Here is a 12,719-nt window from a genome sequence, read left to right on the forward strand (position 1 = left end):
GAGGTGAATACCGTAGTTAGAAGTTCCTAGACTATCTTAAGGATAATGGCATAGTCTCTCAATGGACTCCACCTGGAACACCACAACTCAACGAGATTTTAGAACGGAGAAACTGGACCCTATTAGATATGGTCCATTCCATGATGAGCTTCATGGACCTCTCTGAGTTTCTTTGGGGACATTATCTCATGACAGCAATACATGTATCGAATAAGGTTTCCTCTAAAACCATTCCTACCACACTGTATGAGATATGACATGGTAAGAAGCCAAGTATGAATCATCTCAGAATTTGGGATTGTCCGACTTATGTTAAGAGACAGCAGGCAGACAAGTTAGAGTTCAGGTCTTTTAGAGCTTGATTCATAAGATATCCTAAAGAGTCATTAGGATACTATTTCTATATTCCAGAAGATCACAATGTGATTATGAGTCGAAATGCTATTTTTCTTAAAAAATATTTTGTTCAAGATGGTGGCATCGGAAGAATATTTAAGCTCAAGGAGAATGTCTCCCAAGAGCAACGAGCTAAAGAACCTGAGGAACCAAATCAATCAAAATCAGTCCTAACACAACCTCTTCCACCTCGTAGATCGACTAGGGTTTCTCATCCTCCTGAAAGGTACTTAGGTACTATACAAGAGGATATAGAGAAAATATTCCTCACAAAAAATGGGACTCATGGTGATGATCCCAAGACCTATGATGAGGTGATATCAGATATCGACTCTGAGAAATAGTTAGAGGCAATGAGATCAGAAATTGACTCGATGTACTCAAACCAAGTCTGGACCTTGGTAGATCCACCTAAAGGTATTGTACCTATTGGGTGTAAATGGATCTTCAAGAGAAAGATAGGTGCAGATGGGAATGTAGAGACATTCAAGGCTAGGCTCGTAGCGAAAGGTTATAGTTAGCGCGAAGGCATTGACTATCAGGATACCTTCTCGCCTGTAGCCATGCTAAAATCCATCCGCACAATGCTTGCTGTTGCAGCCTATTTCGATTATGAAATATGGTAGATGGATGTGAAAACGGTGTTCTTAACTGGACATCTTGAGGATGATATTTATATGAAACAGCCACTTGGTTTCACATCAAGTGATGAGGATCACAAGGTCTGCAAGCTGCAAAGGTCCATTTATGGACTTAAGCAAGCATCTCAGAGCTGGAATACTCGTTTCAATGATGTGATCAAAATGTTTGATTTCATCAAGAATGAGGAGAAACCATGTGTGTTCAAAAAGGTCAGTGGGAGCGTAGTTGTCTTCCTCGTATTGTATATAGATAACATCCTCCTAATTGGAATGACATTCCCATGTTGACCTCAGTTAAAGTATGGTTGTCTAAGGAGTTCTCTATGAAAGATCTAGAAGAGGCATCGTTTATACTGGGTATTAAGGCCTATAGAGATAGACCAAATAGGATGCTGGAATTTTCACAGAAGATGTACATAGAGGAGGTGCTAAAAAGGTTTAGCATGAAAAACTCCAAAAGAGGTTTAGTACCTTTTAGCCATGACATTCATCTCTCCAAGAAGATGTGCCCTAGCACACCTGAGGAGATTGAATGCATGAGCAAAATTCCTTATGCTTCGGCAATAGGGAGCCTCATGTATGCCATGCTATGTACACGACCTGATATAGCCCATGCTGTGAGTGTCACAAGTAGATATTAGTCGAATTCAGGTGAAGAGTATTGGACTTCTGTGAAATGTATCCTTAAGTACTTGAGAAGGACTAAGGATATGTTTCTAGTCTTTGGAAATGGAGAACTCAAGATTCAGTGATATACAGACTCAGACATTATGTCTGATATAGATGATCGAAAGTCGACATCTAGGAGTCTGTTCATTTGCAATGGTGGTGCAGTTAGCTGGAAGAGTTCCAAGCAGATGGTGATTGTAGATTCCACCATGGAGGCAGAGTATATTGCTGCATCGAAAGCTATGAAGGAGGCATTCTGGTATAAGAAGTTTGTCGTGAAACTTGGAGTGATGTCATCCCTCTTTACTGTAAAAATAATGACGCCATAGCCCTAGCTAAGGAGCCAAGATCTCATCAAAAGTTCAAGCATATCGAGCGGCGATTCCATCTGATCCATATTTACCTCGAAAAAGGTTATGTCGAGGTTAAGAGAGTCGACTCCACAGGATAATATGGCAGACCTGCTGACAAAGCCATTAGGCCAGCAAAAGATCGAAGCCCACCTTGAGAAGATGGGACTTAGATATGTAGTCAATTGGCATTAGGTCAAGTGAGAGTTTATTAGATATGTGCCCTAGATGCTAGATTGGCTGACACATTCCTGTACAAATCTAAGGGTAAATTTGTAATTTTGATTATAAATCAATAAATGGGTTGTTCTTCTATCACATTGTGTACATTGTGTCTGTGATACATCCTTGGAGTTAGTAGGAATGTCAATTTATATTTTCAAGAGTTGAAAATTTAAGGCATGAATTTACATAACTAACTCATAAACAGCTCTTGACCATAGGATCATCATGAGGATGGTGATCGATCCAAGAGGTTGGTGTATGATCGCTTTCTTAGGATAGATGTATCTTGAGTCTACAGTGTGAAGACATCGAAGTGAGAGTACAGGTATTCGTTAAGAACGAGAGTATTGAGCGTGACCATATCGAGCAGTCATAAGGAAGTCTACCTTCTCGTCGATGACTAGCTCGATGCTGTGGTTGTGTGTCTAGTTCTTTGATCTAAGGTGCATCGATAGTTCACCTTGAGTGTGTTATAGTTTGACTACACCATAACTCAATCTTCTAGCCATTCGGAACCTTGAGGTGTATGTTGGCTGCAGCATATTCATTGTAGAAACCAGATCGCACCAAGATGGGATCTATCAACCTTGATAGATGAGAGAAGTAGTCCTATGGTGATCGAAAGATCGAGTCCTTAAGTCTATGGCCATGGCAGAGTGAAATAATGGAAAAGAGTTTTTTATTGGGGTTTGACATCGGACTCGAATGAATCGATTGATTCATATGACTGATGTTGGGTTTGACGAGTTTACCTTAACCCTAATTCAGTCGGGACTCATGATAGAGGAACTCAATCACATAGGTAGCTGCACCGAGAGGTTCATCTTCAGTTCTGATGGGTTGCCACCATATACTGCTAGGTATCACTGGTGGATTTTGGGAGCAATTAGAATGATCTTGATGATCGATCATTCTAATTATCTGAATCAGAAGAGTTCTGGTCCATCGAAAGGAGTTTCAATGATGTCGATGATGAGATCACGACATGTCTCATTATCATACAGAATTGAACCTAACTAGGTCACACTAATAAAGCTTAGGATCTGGATGTCATCAATTAGGGTAGTCCAATTGATTTGGATTAGATCCAATTAGGTTCAAGAAAATCATGCTAGCACATGATTGAGCCTAACTTTCTCCTCGTGTAATCTTTTTCATCTCGACTGAGCCAAATATGATTTGACTCACTCAGAGAATCTGGAGAAGATTTCTCTCAGTCTGACTGGAGCCAGTCCAGCTCAAAAAAGGCTTGTCTTAATTCATGAGATGAATTAAAGACAACACCTGCTAATTTTTGACACCTGCTATTTTCATTTTAGGATATCTTTCAAATGTTGACATATGGATCTTAAACTGAAGGCCACTTGGTAAGAGGTTATTGAAGTTTTTTTGTAGAGTATCCACCTACCAAAAATAAGCACCAAAGTGGGTGCCACAATTGGATAAGGCTGGCACCCCAAGTGGATAAAGATCAAGAGGAGTCTTGATCAACATAAACTCTTGGGCGCCATCTCCCTTGTGCTTATCCAATGTTGGTGCCAACATAGGAGAGAGGATGGGGGTTCTTATTTGATGTGATCAGATGATATCACTCCATCAATCAGAATTTTTTTGGATTAAATAGAATTTTTTGATTGGTCGAATGATGTGGCACTACGCAGCGCAGCAGGGTCTATATAAATCCTGTCTGTGCCTAGGGTTTAAGAGATTCTGCTCCCTACCCAGCAAAAGCCAGCCACCCCTTCTCTTCTTCACATCCTCCCTGGTGCTCCCTCTCCCCTCTTCATGCCCAAAAGGTTGGGCATCCATCTGGTGAAGGATCAAGGCATGGTGATGCATTGAACAAAGGACTGTAGGAGTTTTTTGACAAGCTGCTGCTCCAACTTCAGGAAGGCTTTTGAAGATCTTCCTAATCAGATTGAGTTTTGATTTTTGGAGCAGAGAGTCATGAGGAGAAGATGATCCAAGTCCTTCCCAAGTGGATACTGGTAGAGGCCAGGCGATTGCGTGGCTAAATCAGAACCTCAAGCTTGCTGCGATCATCTATAGGGTAATCAGATTACCCTTGAGGTATTTCATATTTTCTCATGCTTTTAGATTTATTTTAGAATTAATATCAAATAATAAAATTAGATCTGAAATAAATGTAGGATATTTTTTTTTTAAATTATCCTAGCATCGGAGAAGCTAGAGTCGAGGGAGTCGCGGTCGCCGTCGGGACCTGCAAAGAAAGTCTAAACCGGAGTTGGGGATGCTCCAGCAAGACCCTCCGATGCTCAAGTTAGTTCTCTGCCTCAGCAAAAATGGAGTGCTCGAACGAAAATTTTAGCATAGTTTTTTGATAGAGATTAGAGCTCAGAGAATAACATATCTGGGGATCCCCTTTTTATAGGCGGAGGGCGTAACAGATTGACAGCGACATCTGTAACCGCCTGGTGGTGGGCCATTCGGGACCATGAAAAGTTTGTTACGGAGAGTAGTGGAGTGACGTTGTGGCCATCGCCGTGGCCTGCCATGTGGAGCCTGTTGTGGAGAGTGGGGTGATGTTCATTGTCGTGACTTGTCAGAGCATGATGGAGCCGCGTGGGATCCGTCATAGGAAGTGGAGCAGAGTCACGGCCATTACTGTGGCCTGTCAGGGAGTCCAGGCCTGTCGGCCGAAGCTCGGTTGGGGTGTCTGATGGAGAGGGGTAGCTCTCTGTCTGAGAGGAGCTCGGATGTTGCTGACGAGCTTTCTACCGTTGGGTTCCTCGGACGCTATCACTACAGGCGAAGGTCATCTGTTGTAGAAGCTCGGTCAGGGGCTTTCTGTGGATGAAGTTCAGTTTCACGCAGAATCCGACAGAAGGTCGACTGGCAGTGGATGTCGGATGGTGCTGGAGAGGTTCACCCGCTGGTGGGGTTCGGCTACTGGAGCCCGTGCGTCGTAGGAGTTCGTCCGAAATTTGTCCGCCACAGAAGTTCGGTCGGAGTCTGGTTCCCGTAGAAGTCTGGATGGGGATCATTTGTTGAGGAAGCTCGATCGAAGCCTACCTGCAATGGAAGTCCGGAAGGAATTCGTTCACAAGGGAAGCTCGGGTGGAGGCTTACAGTAGAAATCCGACGTGGACCGTCCGTAGTAAAAATTTGAAGTAGATCGCTTGTAGTAGTAGCTCGGAGTAGATCGCTTGTAGCAGAAGCTCGATGTAAATCGCTTGTGGTGGGGGCTCGAAGTCCGGCCCTTGTAAAATTCGGATGAGGTCTACCTGCAATGGGAGCTCAGGGCTGAAGTTCGGTTCCCGTAGGAGCACGGACGAAGTCTACCTGCAGTAGGAGTTCAGGGAAGAAGTCTGGCTCCCGTAGGAGCCCGGATGAAACCCAGAAGGCAGTCAACCGCCGTAGAAACTTGGATGGAGCCCGTCTATTGTGGAGATCTACTGTTGGGAAAGTTCGGCCATTGACGAACTGACGTAGTTTTGGAAGAAATTCGAATTGGAGTTGATCGAATCCTGTCGGAAAAGATCCGAAAGGGGTCTGGAGAACGGTTGACCCTTGTAGGAGATCGGCCGATGATAGAATCCAGAGAGCACTTGGAGCAGCCTGGTGGACAACCGAAGAAGCTTATCGCTGGAGAAGCCTCGGAGATGTGGCAGGAGTTCGTCCGTCGGGGGAATCCGATCGACACTTGTGGAAGAAGCTGTGGGAGTTTATCCGTCGGCAGAACTTGGGAATATTGCGGAAGCTCAGCTGTCGGAGAGGTTCGAAAAGATGTCGCTTAAGGTCGGATATCGGTAGAACCCTGGGAGGATCACTCCTGATGCAAACTTCGGCTGGGGGGTATTTTATACCCAACACCAGTCCTCCTACTTTCAAGTTCGAGTTTCGAACGAAAGAAGTATAGAGAAATTTTCACAGCCAAAGTTGCTCCCTCAAATTTCGTGTGCGATCGCCCCCAGATATCCTGGCATTTAATGTGCGCATGCCGGTGTCTTTTCAAATCGAGGTGGCCCGAAGAGACTTTTCAAAATTCTCGCTGGAGCGTTGCTCTAGGTATGGTGCAATAATTGCCTTGCCAGCTGTCAACCGCTTTTAGCCGCCTGCTGTGGCGAGTGGGATACGTGGCGAACTTGGGTCGGCCTGGGGAGATCTGCAATCATTATAACGTCGGATCCTAGGGTCTATTTAAACCCGCCCTTCTTCATCTGGGAGTTTCATTCTGCCTGAAAGTCCTGTTGGTGCCCGTCTTCTTTTTGAGAGCTCTGACCTTCCTCGGCGTCCGTTTTGGCCCTAGGTGTTCTTCGAGTCATCTCTGTCCCTGCATCTCTGCATCCTTCAGAGCAGCTTAGGTTAGTTCTAGAACTTTCGTTCCTTCTCTCATCATTTAGGTATTCCTTCTTCTTCATTTTTCTTCTGCCGCATTCCACCTGTCTGATTCCCCACGGACCTTTCATCTCTTATTTCTCCCAATTTTTCTGGGATTTTTAGAGTTTTTGCTTGAAATATCTTCTGGCACCTCCACCTCTAGCGGTTCCAGGAGTTCGTCTGCCTCAGTCCCTCAGAACCCTCATACTGTAGATTAACCCACATCTAGGGCTGGGCCTCATTCGATTTTTGCGTCGGACGCCATTCCCTGTTCTTTGACTCCGGACGAACTTCTACTGATAAGGGTTCAGTATGAAGTTCCTCCGGAGTACGATCTGGAGCTTTCTGGTCCCACGACCGGGCTAGCACCCCCCCACCTGGCTATTTCTATCTGTACCGGAGGCCTTCCATGCTGGGCTCCGGCTCCCGCTTCCGCCCTTCATCATCGCTCTTTTCCATTTTCTAGACATTTCTTTAGCTTCAGTCGCACCGAACTCCTTTAGATTTTTGATAGGGTTCCTCTTCCTTTGCCACATAGTCGAAGTTCAGCCATCTCTTCCTTTATTTAGGTATTTTTACACCTTCAAGCGCCACCCCTCGACAAAAGACTGTTGGTACTTCTCCCCCCAATTCGGCAAGAAGGGGTTGCTGAAAGGTGCTCCTTCTTCTATCCATAACTGAAAGAGAAAGTACCTCTACGTCTAATGTCCAACCTTAAAGCTGGGATTGCCCCCTTGGGGCTCTCCGAGGGACTCCATCCGTCGGGCTCCTAGCCTGGGGGAGGACGACCTTCAAGCCGCCCAGAAACTTCTTAGTTATCCAACTCCTTCCCTTTCCAACCTTCTGAAGGAGCAATTTTTGTTCAACATCGGCTTGAGTTTCCTAGATCCTGTGAGTATTCCATCTTTCCTTTCCTTCTTCTTTTCTTCTTCTTTTCTTCTTCTCTCCCCCTTTTTTTTTTTTTAACTGTGCGTCACCTCTTCCTTTTTTCACTCCGTTGCTGATCTCTTTTCTCTCTCTTCTTTTTTTTCTCTTCTCTTTTTTTTTTTTAGGAATGGATGTCGAAGCAGCACGGATGCTTGCCAGGGGCCTCAAAGTTCACAAAAGAAAAGGCGCTGCGGCCTCTGGGTCAGCAAAGAAGGCCAGAGCGGAGGAGACAAGCTTGGCCACGCCTGCCCAGGCGGCCCCCACTGTCGATGTTCCTTTAGATGCCGAGCCTCCAGTTGCCCGAGCCTCTTTGAGGAGTTCTCCTGTCGAGGTTCCCGCTTCGGGGGCCCACCCCGAGGAGGTGCCAGGGGTTGAGAGGGTGAGGAGAAAGAAGATGGTGGCCCACAGGGTCAGCGGCCGTCGAGCTGCCATCGAAGAATCCCACAGCTCCGAGGAAGAGCCGGTGGAGAATCCCTTTAATGACAGGGACCTGATAAAGTGACTGGTCAATGGGTGTGTCTTGCCTGAAGTCGTCTAGAGGATCATTCACGTCGATCCCAAACAACAGGTTTGGGACTCTCTGGGGTCCTTTCTCAAGGTAAGTAGATTCAATTTCCTCCTTCCCCTCGCTCCTTCATTCAAATAACTTCTCAGCTTTCATTCTGACCTTCTGGCCACCCTTGCAGATTGGACACCAGCTCCTCACCAACATCGAGGTGATGAACAAGGAGAGGAGGGATGCTATCCAGGCGAAGGAAGGTCACCGGGCCGAGGCCGCCTGCCTCAAGAAAAAGACTGTCAAGGTAGCCAACCTCCAAGAGGCACTTGAGAAAGAAAAGCAGGCCTCGGAGGAGATGGTGAGGAAGGTGGAGGCCGAGGTCGCAAATTTGATGGAGCAGATTCCAGTTCTGATCTCGGAGGCCAGGGGCCAAGTGGTGGAAAAGTTCAAGGCCTCTACTAAAATGAGGGACCCGAATGTCGAGTTCGGCCAAGATGCATTCATAAAAGGATTCAAGCTCTGCCAAGAGAAGATGGTCAAAAAATTTTCTGAGCTCGACTTCAGCTTCTTGGATGAGGCATCTGAAGATGAAGCCGGGCCCTCTCCTACTGTCGCTGCTACCGTAGCCCCCCTTCCAAGAACACCGGGCTCCCCAACTCCTGCTTCGAAGGTCTGAGACCTCTGACTTTGTATTTTTCTTTCACTACGATTTTTCTTTTTCCTTTTGTCTTTAAGAGACATTCAATCAATAAAATTGAGCTCCTCCTTATGGGGAACTTCCCTTCTCTTTTCTTCTTTCTTTATGCAATGAGCCACACCTTGACGCTTTTATCTCCCGATGGTAGTGTTCTGCCGAAGTGCTTCCCTTGCCACAAGGAGTTTCATTGAGGTCCACGATCTAACATCTGAGGAAGAAAGTCCGTCGTTTAACAGAAAAGTTGAGGGAGATGGAGGACGAACTTCGCAGGCTGAGGGAGAGCCACTCAGAGGCCACTACGGAGGCCACCTACTTCTGAAATCTCCACGTGAAAGAGATCATGGATTACAGCCGAAGGAAGGCAAACTTTGAGAAGGAGCTCGAGGAACATAAGAAGCACACCAGCGATCGATCTTGGGCTCAAGCTTCCAAGATCAGCTCTCTTGGAGCGAAGCTGTCGGCTGCATGGGAAAAGATCGGCCAGCTGGAAGGAAGTTCATCCTGGCTTTCGACTCGGGCTGACCATGATCGAGAATGGTCGAAGAAGTTCTTCGACCTTCAGCAACAGCTCCAGGATGCCGAGGTGAACTACAATGCATACCAGGCCGGCTGGTGCAAGCAGGTGGACGACTACAGGAGGAAGCTCAGGATGGTGATTGATGAGGTTGCCCGCCTTCAAAGGCAGTTATCTGAAGGAGCCCAGTTCGTCCCTGTTTAGGACCCCGACGAACTCTAATCCCTGAGAGGAACCATAGAAGAGCTATCTGTCGCCCTTGGAGAGGGGAGGACTGAGCTGCAGCAGTTGAAGATCCAACTGGTATACGAGCAGCAGGCGGTCAAGGATGCGGAGGCGAAGTCCGAGGTCCTGAGAAAAAGGCTCCGAGAGGTGGAGAACGAAAGCCAACAGTTTCATCGAAGGTATCTGGAGATGCTAATGAGGGAGAAAGAATTGAAAGAAGAAGTCAAAAGCTTAAGGCACTCCCTGATGAGGGTCAAAGCCGAAAGTTTGAAGTCGGAAGAAGTCGGGCCCCCTTAGGGCTCTTTTTGCCTTCCGTCCTTCTATGTGTCCTCTTTCTCTGTTCTTGTCATTTTTCTTTTTTTGGGCCTTCTGGGCTCTGTAACGTATACCTTGTTAACAAAATGAAAAGAAGATTTTTTGTTACCTTGTCCGCACGTTGTGTTGAATTATCGTCCGCCGGACTTCTTTCATTTTTTATCTCGTTCGATGTCGATGTTGTCCGAAAGTTCCTTGTTCATTTTTGTATTAGGTCATTGTTATCGAATTTCTTGTATCTTTTGATTTGTTCGACGTCGACATTGTTTGAAGGTTCCTAGCCGTTGTCGTGTTGATTTGCCTTTTCATTCATGACCGCAGATCTCTCTTTCTCTTTCTCCTTCTTCTCTTTTTAAGTAAGGGTTCTCTCTAACTTTTTACGGGGTTGCGGGAGCGTAGAGGGGCCGTCGAGAAGGTTTTTTTTTTCTTATCAGATCTTGAATGATCGGATCTTAGTTGGGGTCAGGACGAGATTCTCCTCTTATCCCTGATGTAGTTGATTTCAACTCAGGTTAGGATGAGGTTCTCCTCCTGTTCATAACAGGGCTGTGGGGGCACATATAGGCGTTGCAGGGCCTCTCCCCCCATCTGGTCTAAAAGTAACCGGGCCTTCGACTTTGCTCATGTTAGGGCGAGGTTCTCCTCCTGTCCCTAACAGGGCTGTGGGGGCACATATGGGTGTTGCAGGGCCTCTCCCCCCATCCGGTCTAAGGAGAACCGGGCCTTCGACTTTGCTCATGTTAGGGCGAGGTTCTCCTCCTGTCCCTAACAGGACCGTGGCGGCACATATGGGCATTGCAGGGCCTCTCTCCCCATCTGGTCTAAGGAGAATAGGGCCTTCGACTTTGCTCATGTTAGGGCAAGGTTCTCCTCCTGTCCCTAATAGGGCTATGTGGGCACATATGGGCGTTGCAGGGCCTCTCCCCCCATCCGGTCTAAGGAGAACCGGCCCTTCGACTTTGCTCATGTTAGGGTGAGGTTCTCCTCCTGTCCCTAACAGGGTTGTGGGGGCACATAAGGGTCGTTATATGGGCCTCTCCCCCCATCCGATCTTAAAATAATCGGACTTTCAACTTTGCCCATGTTAGGACAAGGTTCTCCTCCTATTCCTAACATGGCTTTATTTTCATTGTCTGAAGGGGCTATCCCCTGTCGTTACGAGTCCATACCAAAAGGGAAAGATATGCAAATCCGAAAGGAATCTTGATTTAAAGCAAAGTCGTTAGTAATACATTTACAGGTTTTTCATAGAAGGTCTGCTCCCCGTCGAGGTCCTCCAGAGATGGAGTTGATATCCCAATTGGAGGTCGATCTTCGAGCTGCTCTTCCCTCCTCGACGGCTCAGGTTGTGGTAGGGCCCTTGGCCGATCCTCTCTACCCTCAGGCCGGTGTCGAATGAACCTGACGAGCCGACCTCATCTGATGAGCTCCTCAATCTCTTCTCAGAGTTGAATGCATTTCTCTGTGTTGTGGCCGTGGTCACGATGGTAGAGGCAGAACTTGTTAGGATTGCACTTTCCGAGGTGTGTGCGCATCCCTTCTGGCCTTGAGAGCTGCTCCCTGACCTCCATTAGCACCTGGGTTTTCGATGCGTTGAGGGGGGCATAGCTGCGGAATCTTCTTGAGGGAGAGCCCCGCCGAACCCTACGGTCCAGGCTTCTCTGCCTGCATGCTCGGAGAGGAGTCTGGGCATGCTTGAGCCCGGGAGGAGTCCAAGAATGTGGCCGAGCTTCACTCAGCCCTCTTTCAACTGCGAGCTTGCTGGAGTCGCCCGCCTGCCGCTCCTTCGCGGCTTCCTCATCCTTCAGCTTGAAGGCTTCCTCCGCTCGGGCATATCCTTTGGCCTGAGCCAGCAGATCGGCAAATTCTCTGGGATACTTCTTTTCCATGAAGAAGAGGAGGTCATTCTTTTGAAGGCCGCTCTTTAAGGCGGCCATTGCAACCGATTGGTCTAGGTTCCGGACCTCCAGGGCGGCGGCATTGAAGCGGCTGACATAAGCTTGGATGGATTCTCCCTCCTTTTGCTTGATGTTGATGAGGGACTCTGAACCTCACTGGGGATGCTGGCTGCTGACGAAATGAGCCACGAACTGGTGACTCATCTGGTTAAAGGAGAAGATTGTACCCGGCTTCAATGTCGAGTACTATTCGTTGCTGCTCCCTTCAAGGTAGATGAGAAAGCTCGACACAAGATGGCATCTGACGTGCCATGGAGCAGCATCATGGTCCAAAAGGTCTCCAGGTGGTCGATCGGGTCCGAGGTCTGGTCGTAGCTCTCGAATTGGGGGAGCTTGAAGTTTGGCGGGATTGGTTCCTGCATGATCATTTGAGAGAAAGGAGGGTTAGTGCAGATGTCCTCACCATAAGCAGTGGGAGTGCGGTGGAGCTCTTCGATCCATCGGTTCATCTCTTGAAATCTCTGATCCAAGAGGTCCTCTCGATTGCAGGCCACAAGGGTTTTTTAGTGGAGCAGAGGCAGGGACTCTCCGGGGGTTGAATCATGATCGAACGGAGGACTCTCTACCTTCTATTTTTCTTTTCTGGGAAAGACAGGACGGCTGGCCCATGTGGCCCGCCTGGTCGTCGGATTCTGAAACTCTGGTGATGCTCTTTCCAGTCGCACCGATGCCTATGGCTGCTGCGGCTGCTGCTGCATGGCCTGCACTACTTCGGTGAGGCCTCTGACCTGTTGAATAAGCAGGTCAAACTGCTCCATGCCGACTGCCATCGCTGGAGGAGGAGAAGCCTGGGAAATCGGAGATGAGGTCGGGGCTTGCAGAGCTCGCTGAGATATGGCCGCGGAGGCTGTTGACCACCTGGTGGATGCCCTTTGGGGAGGCATCAGGTGGAGATCAGGCAGGCAACCGGAGGAGGAGATGTCGGAGAAGATGATAGGAGGTGATCCCATTGAGCACTCCTT

The sequence above is a fragment of the Elaeis guineensis genome, chromosome 11 (assembly GCF_000442705.2).
Source record: "Elaeis guineensis isolate ETL-2024a chromosome 11, EG11, whole genome shotgun sequence".
In the NCBI taxonomy this organism is placed as follows: Eukaryota; Viridiplantae; Streptophyta; class Magnoliopsida; order Arecales; family Arecaceae; genus Elaeis; species Elaeis guineensis.